Below are 16,369 nucleotides of genomic sequence, written 5' to 3'. Positions count from 1 at the left end.
TTTCAAATGAGTAGAATTGAAAGAACATTTGATGTTGAGTCTCTCCAAGTTGTTTGAATAAGTTGTTTTCTTTTGATGCATTGTATACTTGAGATTCAAAGTACTTGAATAAGTTTAAAAAATTTATATGCAGAAATCTTCCAAACTCATCTCTTAAAGGGGTTCTAGCACCAGAATTGGCCCTTCTAGCTTCGCTACAGACCTGTAAGTGCCTATTACTCAAATGAAGCTTGCACATGAGCCAAGTTTTTGTACAGTTATAAGTTAGTCTAGAAATATGAATATGTTTGTCGAACTGTTGACATGAACAACCTCGAGCAAATTGGTATCTTATGCAGGAACCTTCGTGCAAACAATATACTGGGTACCATACCGAGAGAACTTGGTCAACTAAAGAATCTACAGAATTTGGATCTGGCTTTGAATTGGCTTAGTGGTGCCATTCCCAATGAAATTGGAAATTTGTCAAACATTGCCATAATGTAAGATAAATCCAATCTGGTGCACTTTGATCGAGCCCGACGCTGGATATTATTAACAAATGCATTAGCATGTCTCCCTTTTGATTATTTTAAATGCACTCGCATAAGTATATACCTTCTTGTGTAGATCCCTGGAGGGCAATAATTTGGCAGGCACCATACCTCCAGAACAGCAGTTGACTCGGTTTTGGGTGCCAATTCCAACAACTTGGGTAAAAGTGAGCTTACAGTTAGCCATTTGAACAAGTTGTTCCCATGGCCAGATTACACAATTTGAAAACTTAATGTGTACAAGATCAAAATTCATTCAGTAAATAGCAACTTTGAGCATTGAAATAGATAATAAGAGCAAGAATTCCCATAGCTGACCAATCTCATAGACAATCAGTGAAACCGGTGCAACCAGGACCTCCCTCAAGCCAAAGAAGAAGTGGATCATTTGCTGGATTACTTTCTGACTTCACAAAATAGTAGAAAAGTTCTCTTCCATTGGCCTCACTAACTGTCACATACCTGCATGAATATGAAGAAAACACAAAGACTTTCATGCAGTTAATTGTTCATCCAATAGAATATAAGAGTGGTAGAATCACATCTGTAAGCACTCCATATAACAATTTTCGCTCCTAGTCTTTTACATATTTTGAACTCTCCATGCAACAATTTTGACTTTAATATTTTTTAGCTTCAATTGTCACCAAATTTATTAAGTATCCATAGAAATTAAACTCTGTTCAAACATATTCACAGTGTGTGCATAACAATTAGATATCTGTATATCTTTTATGTTTTTCTGTCTTTCTTTGTCATATAAGCATGCACTCTACAAGCTATGAACATTCTACAAGCTATGAACTCTTTGGTTATGTTCTTAATCTTTGCATAAGTACACAGCTAATTGTTTATTTACAAACAGGGGCAAATTCATGCATGCTATTTTTGAAAATTTTTGAAAATGACTGTGTTAATGAATAAATATTCTTTCCAGTGAAAAATCTGGCACTTTGAATTTGTTACTTTCAATTATTGTTACATTTGAACATGAACTTTATTCATGAATAAATATACTTTACCTTGGATAGATATGGCACTTACCCAGCATATATCTCATAACTAATATTGCCATGATATCCTGGAAAGGACTCCACTCTGGCATTTGCAGGTGCTGCCTTGCAATTCAGCTGAAGTGAGGTGATAATCAGAGATATAATTACATGGGTAGTGAATAAATTAACCACAAATTGCATGGACTTCGTCAGGGAAGACATTGTTATGGAAATACACCCAACCTCACTTCAATTAAAAAGAAAACTGTGTGTCTATACATATATATTTCTCGAGTGCACTTCTAATAGGCCTCGAAATGTTTTGATATATATGGACATTTCATTAAAGACAACGATAATTCTTATTTAAAATGATTCAGTTATTTTCATGACTCATTTGAACATTTAAAGATTATGTCAAATCGTACGTATCTCTATCAGTGTGAATATCCTCAGGCTAAGTCAACAGAATATTTTCTACATTGCCCCTTCAAGATGATCAAACATTATCTTCTCTACCTGCCATTCATTTCAGCCCGCCAGCCGGTGTAAAGACTTCTTGTATCCATGTAATGCCTGGAAAATAGCATCCACGTCCATATCCTGGAGCTTATCTGATTGCCGATTTTCTGAATATTTGGCAATTGGATGGACAACGATATGGGCACGGTTAAAAATTTCACGGTTTTTATGTCCGCCTGATTATTAAATATTTGGGGAATCTGCAATCCAGATAAAATACTTAGTCAAAAATTTAACTGCGCCTCCAAATATTTGGGGATTCTGTAATCGAAATAAAAAATGCTGTCAAATATTTAACCGCTCCCCTAAATATTTGGGGAATCTGCAATCAAGATACCATACAAGGCTGTACCCAAATCCAAAAGTGAGAAGACTAATTAAGTTGTTGGAAAGAGGATCCACAGTTGGATATTTATGCCATGGGATGTTAGGCAAGCTACATAATTTCTGATAACCAGTTCCTCATTTTTCAGATTTCATAGTTGGAAATCATGTTTTGTCTTTGTATCCAAATGAATGGCACTGAGTGCTATGAATTTCACCTAGAGTACTCAGAAGCATTTTGAATACATTGATGTTTCATCTAGAGTGTAAGTACTCGGTACAAGTAAAGTTAGCTTCATGTTCTCACCCATAATGTTTGCCTGGTTCGTGACCAACACCATGATAGGAAAGTATAATATTGTGAAATATTATCCTAGAGCATTCAAGGCATTCAACCCATATTATATAGCAAAGTACTCGGTACAATTAAAGTTAGCTTCATGTTCTCACCCATAATGTTTGCCTGGTTCGTGACCAACATCATGATAGGATAGTATAATATTGTGAAATATTATCCTAGAGCATTAAAGGCATTCAACCCATATTATATATACTATTACTTTCATGAATATCACTAATAAGGATGGGTGATGCTTGTAGGTTTAGTCTTATGTATAACAGGTATTGATTATTCGCATGATGATATGTGTCTCATTTTATCATATAGTATACTTGGAACTGTTTTCTAACTGAATTGATAAATCCATACCAATGATTTTCTCAAACAAAATTCGTAACTTCATCCCAATTATTTATGTTAAAGCTATACAAATAGAAACACTAACATCAGTGCTTTGTTCTGGCTGGATCCAGTGTGGAGGCCATGTTTGCAGACTTGGGCCATTTCAACAGGAAATCAATCCAGGTCCAAGCTATATGTCAAGGACATAATTATTAGTATTTCATCATACCTGCGTGCTTCACCCTCAAGTTTTAGTACCATAATGAGAAATTTGGGTTTTTCGTTGCAGCTTGCTTTCTGTGTGTTGGTTTACCCATCTCTGCTTATCACATATACGAGACAAGTGACTTATTTGATAGAAAACCCAGGGGACATAGGCTCTACATTTTACAAAGCAATACTACAGCCCGTGTATTGGTTAATGTTCATTGTTGCCACTTTAGCAGCCATTGTAGCCAGTCAAGCATTGATTACAGCAACATTCTCAATCATAAAACAGTCCATGGCTCTTAGCTGCTTCCCTTGATCTTATTTTCCACCACAGGGATGAAAAATGTTGCCTTATTTAATATCATAATGTACTGATATTCAGTATATAATGAAAATTCTAAGCATTTACCATGTTTTAAATATGCATTCATTTTTAAATTTATGGAATTTATGGTAGATTATCTACGTATGAATCATGATTTGAAATCTTGGCATTGTAGAAGAAGAATACCAAAGTTTTGTGATTTTTAGGTTATCATTAGATAGCAAAAGATGGACAAGATATTACAATGTGTTTTTAAATTATGTTTTGGAAGAGATAAAAGTTTTGATAGCGTTTTCAATTTACTTCAGTTTTGACAGTGGATATGTGAGCTTGGCTATATGGAGATAATTAGAGCTATTTAATACTACTCATTGTTTGGTGAATTTGAGATTCAAAGTTTGTCTACCAAATGTTTTACAGCAAATTGACAACATTGGCTAGCTTGCTGCTTGAATTCGCATCAGCTCTTGAAATGTCACCACTTATGAATTACCAACGGAGAATAATAGCATATATATGGTTAGATATTTTATTTTTCTTACTTACATTGTTACTGGTCTTGATGGTGTTGTTTTGTTTGTGGCGAATTTTAAGAAGAATTGATCACGCTCGTTTGGAAGTGCCAGCCCTTGATGCTCAGTTGTGATGTAAAATACAGGAAGATAGAAACCTTTGCATTGTTGTATTGATAATATGTTGTTTTTATTGACTTTTGGGGCTTGGAAAAACTTGTTTCCTTCACTGGTGAGAATATTAGAAGGATAATCTATGACAAATAGTGCACGGGACATCGTTCACACAAAATATTTTGCTTATACTACCCTTCACTCTGTTTTTTGCTATCTCTGAAGGCGTTTATCTATCATCTGTATTGAATAAGGTACCACAAGGAGGTTGGTGTCCCTTCCTAATTGCAACAATTTTTCTGACCATAATGTTCTCTTAGAACTATGGAAGGCAGAAAAGTATAAATATTTAGCACGGAGAAAACTCAGCATAGAAGGTTTGAATGGATTGCTTGCGAGGGTGAATTCACGTGTACCAGGAATTTGTTTCTTTTGCAGTAACCTTATTTTTGGCATGTTGCTATTCTTCCACACACTACTATTACTTACCCATACTCAAAACACACATCACTAATAGTTTCAAGTGTAACTCAATATCATCCACCCTTGCATTCAACAATGTCCATTCACATGTCATTATTCTTCTACACACTATTATTTATAAAATATCTATATTCAACATACACATAACTAACAATTTCAATTGCAACTCTTTATCATCCACCCTTGCTTTCAACAATGCCCATTCACATGTCCCTATTCTTCCACACTTTATGCCTTACGGCGTTTCCTTTGCAACATCAGGTGCAAATGCTAGTTATTTTTTAATTGAATTATTATTATTATAACATTTAAAGCTTCATCTAATATATCACTACAACATTTCTTCGTATTACATTATAGAGTATCTTAAAAAAAAATGATTTAAATCGTTATAATTTTCACCATCAATAACTCTCTTACATATTTGAAAAAAAAAACTTTAATTAATTCAAAAATATATTTGCTTTTAACTACCGCCGCAATTTTTTTTTATCTCCATACACATTACACACCATCACAATATCAAAATAAAATTGAAATATTTACAAAAATTACCAAAAAAAAATAAATTCTCTGATTATTTACCTTCAAATACCATAATCAACCATTTAAAAAGAAATACAAAATGCCATTTACAAATGTAAAATAAAAATATTCAGCAAATCCTCCACAAAAATTATTTAAAAAAAAAACACCATAAATCTAACCCATACATTGGAAAAAAAACAACATAAATCTAACCCATAAATACTCCGTACCCTTACAAGCCATTTAGCAAAGTCTCAAAAACAATTGATATTATTAAATATTAAATTAAATTTTATGTTAGTATCCGTTATCTCAAGTCAAATTTTAACGAATATATTATATAATGGTAAGCGTGTCAAATCGAAACGAAACCAATTTTTTTTTTTTTTTTTAAATAATATCTATAAATACCATATATCATATTAAAAAAAAAAACGCTATTATGTCTTTTTCTAAATATATTTTCAATAAATTTCATTAATAACATTTTTAATATATGTATTATTATTTCTATTATGTCTTTTTCTAAATATATTTTCAATAAATTTCATTAATAACATTTTTAATATATGTATTATTATTTTTATTTAATAATAATATTATATAGGTATTATTTTTCTAAATATATTTTCAATAAATTTCATTAACAACATTTTTAATATATGTATTATTATTTTATTTAATAATAATATTATATGGGTATTAATTCATTTATATATATATATATATATATATATATATTATTTTTGTTTACAAGAAAATTAAAATAATGAAATATCTAAACAATATTCATAAAAATTAATTGAATTACTTACTTGAATTATAATATATTATTATTATTTATGTAAAATTAGAGGGCATATTTGCATTTCATATCTACCAAAGTGAAGCACATGGGAACTTAAAATTTTATTATATTTATTTCTAAAAATAGAGATAAAAATAATTTCTATAACTACAAGACTATTATGATCATTGTTATAGGGAAAATAATATCAACATATTGGTAGAAACCATTGAAAGAAAGAAAAGAAAAGAAAAAGGAAGAAGCTAAAGGTCATATTGTGTTTATGAGCTATCATTCAACTATAAATCACTTTGTTATACTTAGGATCATCATGGAGGAGTGCCACAATAATAAAACAAATCTCTTATATTGTTCATTGACTTTAGAAAAACTTGTAACACACAACCTATCACTATCTTTTAAAATAAATTAGAAAAGCTAAAGTTCCTTTCAAGTTGACAGTTGTATGGGTAAGGATGTATGAAAATGTTATTGCCAAGTTCAAGAATACTAAAGACTTCACAAGGAATTCAATATAATATAGAAGTCAAGAAAGGTATAAATTTTCGAGTTAAAGTATGACATGTCATCATCGTTGCTTTTTCTATGATGATACTATTCTTCTGTTGAGTCCGTATTATCTTAACAAGCAACTGAAATTTCTCAAAGATTTATGCTCTAGTATAAGTATCACTGTTAACACTAACAAAATGAAGGTTATGATAATTAAATTTGAAAATATCACTTACTTTAATTTTGTATACCACAACAACAACTCGAAGGCGGTGACTTTATACACATATATCGGATGTCATCTTCATCACAAAGTTAACTAGAAATATAACATTGACTAAATGATAAATAAAGGGTGGAAAGCTTATTGTGGACTTGAAAATAGTTGTAAATATGTGGACCTTTGACTATGGGATAAGAAGAAACTCCTTTTTGAGACTCATGTAGCTTTTGTTATCTTATATGGTTGCAAGGTTTGAGGTTGCAACATCTCTAGAGTATCTTGGAGAATGATAAAACAAATCCAAACCTGTTTTATAACTTATAATATAAAAATCAAAGATAATATATTATATCTTATCTCCCTTATAGAAGCAAATATTTCTCCCATTGAGATCACAACTATAACTAGGTGAGTAATAATGTACAAGAACAAGATAAATAACATGGAAGACAAGAGGTTTCTTAAGATGATTTATGATTCTAGTCAAAGCCTCTGGTGACTTAAGCAAGATTGGTATAAAAATGTCAAGTCTTGCTAAATCATTAGGGAATAAAGGAATATATCACCTTCTTAAACAACAATAATATTAAGAATGTAATCATATCTAAATTCAAAAAGAAATTGTGGTTTGATAAAGAAGTATAAGATCAAAGAGAATTAAGATATTATAAAGAGGCAAACAACCTTAATTTAGAAGATAAAAAATATATCTATATATTTTGACCAATAAAAAAATAAAACAACCTTCTTAAAATAAGAACAAAAAAACTCCATAGTAAAATAAGATGTTAAAAAAAAAAAGAAAAAATTCTAAGTTCAAAACACTTGTTATAATACTCACCTTCTTAACCTTTTAAATCATTAAAATTATAGTAATTTGCAATACTTCTCCCAAAACTTTTTTAAAATAAAAATAATAATTTTAAAACAAACTAATTAATTCCTTACCTTTTTTAAAATCCAATACATCATATTTGATTTTAATATATGTCAACCACTACCACTATTAATTAAAATACAAAAAAAAAGAAATATAATCTATTTTTTAATTAATTTAATTTCTTCGTAAAATTTGATACATTAATATTTTTAACTATAAACTCTCACTTATAAATAAAATAATAAATAATTACTTATAAATAAAATAATAAATATTTAAAATTAAATATAATGAATAAAAAATATATATATATATATTTTAAATATATTATATAAAATAGATAATAATAATATTATTAAAATATCTAGTTATGATTTTGTAACATCCCCAAAATAACTCATGGTAAAATAAATAAATAAAAAAAGTTACATATCAGTTAATCAAACCTGCGTAAAAGTAATTTTAAATTACAGATCAGTTACAACTACTTCTTGACATCCGTTAAACGGATCGAGGATGAGAATCAATGGAAGGAAGGGTTTAGTTATATAGACATTTGTGTAATTGAAGAGGGGATGCGATCATGGCGTTCGTGGAAAAACCACGAATATCATTTGAGCTCGGCTTTTTCATGTGTTTCTTGACGCCATGTTATACTGATAAGTTCTATGAAAGTTCACTTTCGGATTTACGCATAGGATGTATTATCTGTAATTATTTTAACGTGTTCAATCGTTCTTTGGCTCTGCAGTATGTTACTTTCCTATAATTTATTCAATGGAAAGCTTTGACTGAAGAATTTTGTGTACAGCTAGTCGCTATTTCGTTTCTTTGCTTTCACAATGAATTTCATTGTTGTTTGAAGGGTATTTGCTTCACTGCTGTATGTTGTACACGTTAAGGTTGAGGTTAGGATTTTAATGTTTAATAGTAGAGTTTTTCCGGCCCTCTTGTTATCCGCTTTTAGCACGCGGAATTGGTTTATGTCTTCTTCGGGTTGATTCTTTACGAGGGTTTTCCATCCTGGCCCTGTTTCTGCTTAACCTGGTAGTTATTTTTTTGGAAGACAAGGCCGTTGGCTAACCCTATTAGGAATACTACCAGCTTGCCTGAGTTTGGTTTCCTTTCCGGGTTCATTAGCGCAATGGCTTGATTCTTCATGCTATGACATTTTGCTTCGCACAGATTTTTCATAAGAGTCCCATCTTGGGTCGAGGGTAAGCACTGTCTGGTAAATTTTGTATAACCAGGTAAATCTACTCAGCTCCCTACAGGTCCGTAATGTTTGAGTCGATATTCAAATAATACTACTCTCTCTGTCGCATCTACCGTATGTAAGTTCCATTGTAGTCTTAGATATTACATATCAAACAAACAATCTGTTTGCTCTTAGAAAGATGACATGTTAATGCATGCGGTAAAAGATGAGCATTTTATGTTTTCTTGGTAAAGAAAATATGCTAATACATGCGGTAAAAGATTGAATATTATATAAGTTTTCTTGGAAAGGAAGTATTCTGTTGACTTTCTTGTAAATAATGATAAGATTGAATATTATATAAGTTTTCTTGGAAAAGAAAGTATTCTGTTGACTTTCTTGTAAATAATGATAATCGATGTTAACATTCTTGGAAATATTAATTTCTTGAAAGGATTGTCTTTCTAGATGAGTTGGATCGAATTCTTGATTTTGGGGTTATGATGACTTTACTTAAGAAAGGAGTAAGTAAATGTTTACATGAAACGATGGTAGAGTTCTAGAGAAGGGAATATGCATTGCATATATTAAAGAAGGGCCATAAGATATTCTATTGGATACTCAAAGAATAGTCATTGTGTCATTTTGTTGTGGGATGTGTTCTTTATATGTTAAAGAAACTATGTTAATTTCTTGGAAAATAACTAAGTGGAAGGAACACATGTGCAAAGGCGCAGAAACAATAGTTTGTTACCTATATGTAAACATAACTAATGTGCTATATGTTTTAAAGGGAAACATGGACTTGCAAAACTAACGGTTAGATCTCTTAAAGAGAGATATGCTTTAGTGTGAATAAGCATTGTGAAAAGTAGAACAAGAATTTACTTGAATATATGTACTAGTTAATTAGTATGTTATGCTTGCTCATGCAGATGAGTAGATGTGCATGAGTAGATGTTAAAAGATCACATGTGCATGAGTAGATGTTAAAAGATCACTTTTAGAGACTGCTTATTGCTTGATTAATAATGTATCTAATATTGTTGCCAAAGCTTGTTGACAACTACATTGACAGGAAACGATGGCGGTTGGTGCCAAAGGAAAGTGATGTTTAACATTGTGGCAGGAAAAGGATTATTGGTCCATGCAGATGAGTTCAAGTTGCAGGATTGTCCATTACTAAAACCATCATGCCACAAGGAATGTTGCATGTGGCGGTATGTAAGTGAAAGATTACATGGAAATTGTATTAGCTTTTAGCTAGTTATGTGATAACTTAATGATAACTTATTGTAATGATTTTATAACAATGGTTAAGGGATGGAATCCCTTATAAGCCATTGAGTGAGGGGTGAAATCCCTCACGAGCGTTTAATAATAAGATTAAACGTTTGCTGGTTTTCACCCTACGGGGTTTCCAGGGTAAATTGGTGTTCAAATGGTGTGATTTCCTTTTGTGTCAGTTTGATAATGATGAGTCCTTGATGTTGATGGTTCTTTATTTAATGTGACAACCATAATGTCCTAGTACATGATTATTTAATAAGGCTAAGGATATCAAGAAATGGATGCAAGGATTCATGAGACAGTTTATGTCATTACACTACCACAGTAGGTTATGCAATGGTTATGCAACTTGCTGTCTTGATGGCAATTTACTTAATGTACTAATGAATATTATCTCTAATGGTTAATGATGAATTGTGGAGCTGTGAATTGGTTAATTACTTGTGGTAATTTGTATAAAAAAATTCTAACTCCCTACTTTTACATGCGAGGTTACCGGGGTATGTGACAAGTGGTATCAGAGCTAAAGGTTGCAGTACTGGCGCCTTTGGGAATTAGTAAGTGGAAAGGAAATTGAGGTACGCCGTCAGTAGGCACTAACTCAGGTATGAGTTTAACCATTCACGTATTTATTTACGTAGTCCACTACTTTCAACATGATAAGTATGATTCGTGTTTAAACTGCTTTGAGTAGTCAGTAATAAAGTTACTGCATGACTATGTTCATGACATTGGATTCCTAATGAGAATAAAAGGAAATAAAACTTTTGTCGCACTTAAGAACAATAATGAACCCTCATTACATTTATGAACAATATTGAACCCTCATTGAGGAAAGAGACAATCAACTACCAACTTTTACTTTGCAAATATGGCAATAACAATGATTCATTTATTAAACAAAATTGAAGTTACAATGAACAAAACTTAATGAGTCTATGCATGAATATAAATTATGTGGAACATCCTTGAATAGGATGACAAATTGTTTTAAAAGGACATTAGAAGAACCCCTTAGATATTGAAAACATGCAATGAGTCAAGCAGCGAGACTTGATTGTCATAACTAATTTCTGATTAAGTTTTGCCATGGTTTCATTAAAATGATTGGTAGTTGAGATTGGTTAGTGTTGTATGACTAACCCATAGAACTTATATGCATTAATTGAATTGGACTTAAGATTATTACAATTCGAAAACAAGTGAAGGTTGATTGATGTCACATGCATGGAATGTGTGTATGAAGATTCTTACTCTCTCTGTGCTATAGTTCCAGTTGTTTATGAGAAGAGTTCTTAATTTTATTCACCATGAGAATGCATGATGAATAGTATATTCTTATGTCTTAATAGATTTAATGATGTTACCCTCTAATTAATTGAAATCCATTAGCATGGTATGTGTTTATGTTAATCATTACTTGTTGGGAGATAAAAACCATTGGAGCCTCGATTTAATGATGGTTGAATTTATCTCTACTATGGGAATGATGGATTTCTTATGCATGTTGCATTCCAGTGTGAAGTTAATTGTAGAGGCATGTTCAGTGAGTAACATTTCTAGGACCCATTCATGGTAGAATTACATGTGATAATTATTCATAAATAGACTACCTGTGTTAATACAGTTGTCAGTAAACTCTAACTACCTTCCCCAACTATAGATGCTTCCAAAGGAAAAGGAAGCAAGGAGAAGGAAGAAGACCGTGCTGTAGGGACAGACGGAGATGGAAAAAGAAATCGCTAAGTCTGGTGATGACCAGATAGCGCAAGCTTGGGTGTCAGAATCTTGCAGAAGACTCTAAGTTTGGGGATGACTAGATAGCACTCGATGTGCATGTGAGTATTCCCTTGACCATGCTTAAGGAGTTGGAAAATGATAACTATAGTGTGTTGATGTTAATGATTTTCGTAATGTCTCCTTGAACTCATTATTCTGAAATGGTCACATAGTAGGGTTATGATAGTTGTTGCATCTAGCATCAGGTGGTAACTCTGTTGCATGTGTGACACTTAGAAGATCATGCTTCTAATTGCATAAGTAGAGCAATTGCTTCCAGTAAGGGTGGTTTAATTTATTAGTTATGCATGTTGAACCAAGGAAAATATAAGTAACTCTATTCTTTATAGAGAATAATCAGTTGCGTTTTACCAAACAGTTGGAAATATCATGGGGTTGATTTCTACAGTAAAGATTGATTGTTTATATGTTTTCTTAGTAAAGAAAATAGGTAGTTCCTCCTAGAAAGACTACATGTGAGTCTTGTGTGAGAAATGTTTGTCTCTTGTCATTTTTCTTGGAACAAAATCCTTGCTAAGTATAGCCAAAGTATCTTCTTGAGAAAAGAAGATGAGGCATATAAACGTCCTGAGGACATAGCATGAAAGGTGGCCAAGTTTTCTTGAATTAAAATATGTATTTTTATTTGATAAAAGTTTCTTGGAATATATATATATGCTAATTGCATTATGATTCTAGTTAGTTTCTAAGTTCTAGTGAAATGATTATGCATTACATGCATGATAAAGATAGCTAAAGATGTGCTTCTATGCACATAGATATTCATTTCTAACTTTTTTGAAGAAATAGTAAATTTTATATATACATAAATATAGTTTCATTCTAAGAGTGTGCATACTTCATTTATGAAGATAAAGGATTTTATGAGAGTTTTCTTGAAAATAAAAATAGAGGTTCTTTCCTTTAAAGACACATTAGAATAGTGTTCATACAAGAAACAAAATCCTTACTTGTTTCATGGAAAGAACTATGTGCAATGAAGTAAAGTAATTGTGTTAGGAAAAGACATGTTGCATAATGGTAGCTATTGTGACTTTGGAATTATGACTCTGTGTGTACATAGAGGAAGTGATCATGTTAACTTTCTTGAAGACAATAATCTTTTGAAGAGATTGTCTTGATAGATGAGTTGTGTGATTTCTTGATTTTGGATGGATAAGTAAATCTTGTTCTGTATCTTGATTTTTATGCATAAGATGGATATCTTTAATAATTACCTGAAAGGGAAGATAGAAGAATGAGGTTAAAATGACTTCCTTTAAGAAAGAGGTATGTAGTTTGTTGCATGAAATGGTGGGAGTATTCTAGTGAAGGGCTTATATGATAAGCAATGGTATGCACAAAGATTACTCATTGTGATATAGAGATATGTTCTTTGTATGTTAGAGAGATTATGCTTAATTATATTAATGATGCATGGCCAATGCTGGCCATATTAAACGTAAGATAATACTCCATTAATGACGATTTGAATTAGGACAACAGACTATGGCAAAATTGGAAATGTTTAGATTATTAACTCAACTGTTGTTGACATTTATACATTAATGAATATTTGCATATGCTTTTATACATAACAATATTGTATGCATGCACATTCTTGGAAATTGAATACGTGTTAACTGATGCATATTTATAACTAACGTTGTTGATGGGATTAAGTAGTGGTAGCTTAATGGCAACAAGAAAACTCTCATCACATAAATTGCTGCAATGTGAAATGCAATCATAAATGAGAAAGAATGATGTTATATGATATGCATGAATTATGTTATTTGGGAAATTTGCATGCATACAACGTGTATGATAGATATGGTTCCCATCAATCTAGATGTTGTGGACCCATGTTGAGGGTTAAGTGTAAATGCATGGTGTACATGCATGTTTTTTGTGCTAATAATAATGTTCATATGGTTCATTGTGTAAATTACTTTGAGAAAGAGTAATAAAAGAGAAATTTAACATGCCAGACAGTTGCAGATAGATGTGAAAGGCTAGAATGCCTTGGGTTGATGGCAGTTACCTGCCCAGAGGGGCTGATGGTACTTGTCTGCCCGGATTCTGAAAGGCTGGAATGCCTTGGGTTGATGGCAGCTACCTGCCCGGAGGGGTTGATGGTACTTGTCTGCCCGGAGTTGGGTTGATGGCAGCTACCTGCCCGGAGGGGTTGATGGTACTTGTTTGCCCAGATTTCCTCTCCCTGGAATTCTTGAGTTGGTTGGCCAGTGGAATTCCATGTTAGACCTGGTAAGGTCTCTATCAAAGAAACTGTCTGGATGTGAAAATGACTCGATTTGGTTGTGGAAATCAGTTCCCATGGGTTGGGAATTCTTTAGCCTATTATGGTACTCATAGCTAAAGAAATGAACGAATCAGCTATATGATATGTTGAAGATGAATTCTATATATATTTGTGTAAAATATGTTATGCACGTTTAACAGAAAATGAATTTAGTACTCAATAAGGAGTTATTGGAAATTTTAATTCCTTTATTGTATCATTAATCTTGTAGGAAATTTTAATTCCTTTGTTGTATTACTAATCTTGTGAAAGTCTTAGTAGGGGCTAAGACCATTTTCAAATGATGCAGTGATTGACTGTTTTGATCATTAGAGAGCTAGGTGCTCTTTTGGTACATCTAGAAGCACTTTGCGGATGTCTTTAGTGAGAATTCGTTCAGTGTGCACATGAGCAGTGGTTTATCATTTGATGATTAGTGTTAGTGCTCTTTAAGTACTTGTAAAAGTACTGTGATTTAGAAATCATCTAGCATTGCACAATTGATTGATAGTCAAACGTATTTCATTTGACTCAAAATATAGTGACTAATGTGATTGAATTTGTTAGTCATATATTACAGGAATTACTTACCATGGAGGGTTGAAGAATTGTCCAACCACTATTAAAATGCTTACATGAAAGTATTCATGATTTTCAAGAATAGATGGTAAGTAATGGTAAGTTGACACAGAGAATTGTTTATTGTGAATGAATAAGGGCCAAGTGGTGGCGATTAGAAGTTGCATATTTTTGCAATTACGAACGCTTATGACTATTGATGCTTATAACTAATGATATTTCTTATGACTATATCATTACTATTTTGTTTGTTGTCATTTCTTGGAATGAAAAACTTTGATTTTAAAGAGGAAGGATCACATTTTGTGTGGTTTAGATGGTTATATCATGAGTAAAATCTAAAGTTCCAACAAGTGATGAACACCGAGGACGGTGTTCCTGTTAAGGGGGGGAGTATGTAACATCCCCAAAATAACTCATGGTAAAATAAATAAATAAAAAAAGTTACATATCAGTTAATCAAACCTGCGTAAAAGTAATTTTAAATTACAGATCAGTTACAACTAATTCTTGACATCCGTTAAACGGATCGAGGATGAGAATCAATGGAAGGAAGGGTTTCGTTATATAGACATTTGTGTAATTGAAGAGGGGATGCGATCATGGCGTTCGTGGAAAAACCAGGAATATCATTTGAGCTCGGCTTTTTCATGTGTTTCTTGACGCCATGTTATACTGATAAGTTCTATGAAAGTTCACTTTCGGATTTACGCATAGGATGTATTATCTGTAATTATTTTAACGTGTTCAATCGTTCTTTGGCTCTGCAGTATGTTACTTTCCTATAATTTATTCAATGGAAAGCTTTGACTGAAGAATTTTGTGTACAGCTAGTCGCTATTTCGTTTCTTTGCTTTCACAATGAATTTCATTGTTGTTTGAAGGGTATTTGCTTCACTGCTGTATGCGTGTACACGTTAAGGTTGAGGTTAGGGTTTTAATGTTTAATAGCAGAGTTTTTCCGGCCCTCTTGTTATCCGCTTTTAGCACGCGGAATTGGTTTATGTCTTCTTCGGGTTGATTCTTTACGAGGGTTTTCCATCCTGGCCCTGTTTCTGCTTAACCTGGTAGTTATTTTTTTGGAAGACAAGGCCGCTGGCTAACCCTATTAGGAATACTACCAGCTTGCCTGAGTTTGGTTTCCTTTCCGGGTTCATCAGCGCAGTGGCTTGATTCTTCATGCTATGACATTTTGCTTCGCACAGATTTTTCATAAGAGTCCCATCTTGGGTCGAGGGTAAGCACTGTCTGGTAAATTTTGTATAACCAGGTAAATCTACTCAGCTCCCTACAGGTTTGTAATGTTTGAGTCGATATTCAAATAATACTACTCTCTCTGTCGCATCTACCGTATGTAAGTTCCATTGTAGTCTTAGATATTACATATCAAACAAACAATCTGTTTGCTCTTAGAAAGATGATATGTTAATGCATGTGGTAAAAGATGAGCATTTTATGTTTTCTTGGTAAAGAAAATATGCTAATACATGCGGTAAAAGATTGAATATTATATAAGTTTTCTTGGAAAGGAAGTATTCTGTTGACTTTCTTGTAAATAATGATAAGATTGAATATTATATAAGTTTTCTT

At 32.2% G+C, this 16,369-nt stretch overlaps 1 long non-coding RNA gene across 1 annotated transcript; it reads left to right on the top strand.

The window, feature by feature from the left end:
- The first annotated feature begins 287 nt into the window (after positions 1 to 287).
- Positions 288 to 1,121, top strand: LOC149190201 (uncharacterized). Its single transcript, XR_016256463.1, has 2 exons — positions 288 to 482; positions 610 to 1,121. It is a non-coding gene; the product is annotated as an uncharacterized LOC149190201 (long non-coding RNA).
- Positions 1,122 to 16,369: the final 15,248 nt, after the last annotated feature.

The sequence above is a fragment of the Pinus tabuliformis genome, chromosome 3_1 (assembly GCF_031772625.1).
Source record: "Pinus tabuliformis cultivar Carrire ecotype Pingquan chromosome 3_1, CPIR1, whole genome shotgun sequence".
Taxonomy (NCBI): domain Eukaryota; kingdom Viridiplantae; phylum Streptophyta; class Pinopsida; order Pinales; family Pinaceae; genus Pinus; species Pinus tabuliformis.
The sequence above is the reverse complement of the archived record's forward strand: the minus strand, read 5'-3'. Positions and strand labels throughout refer to the sequence as shown.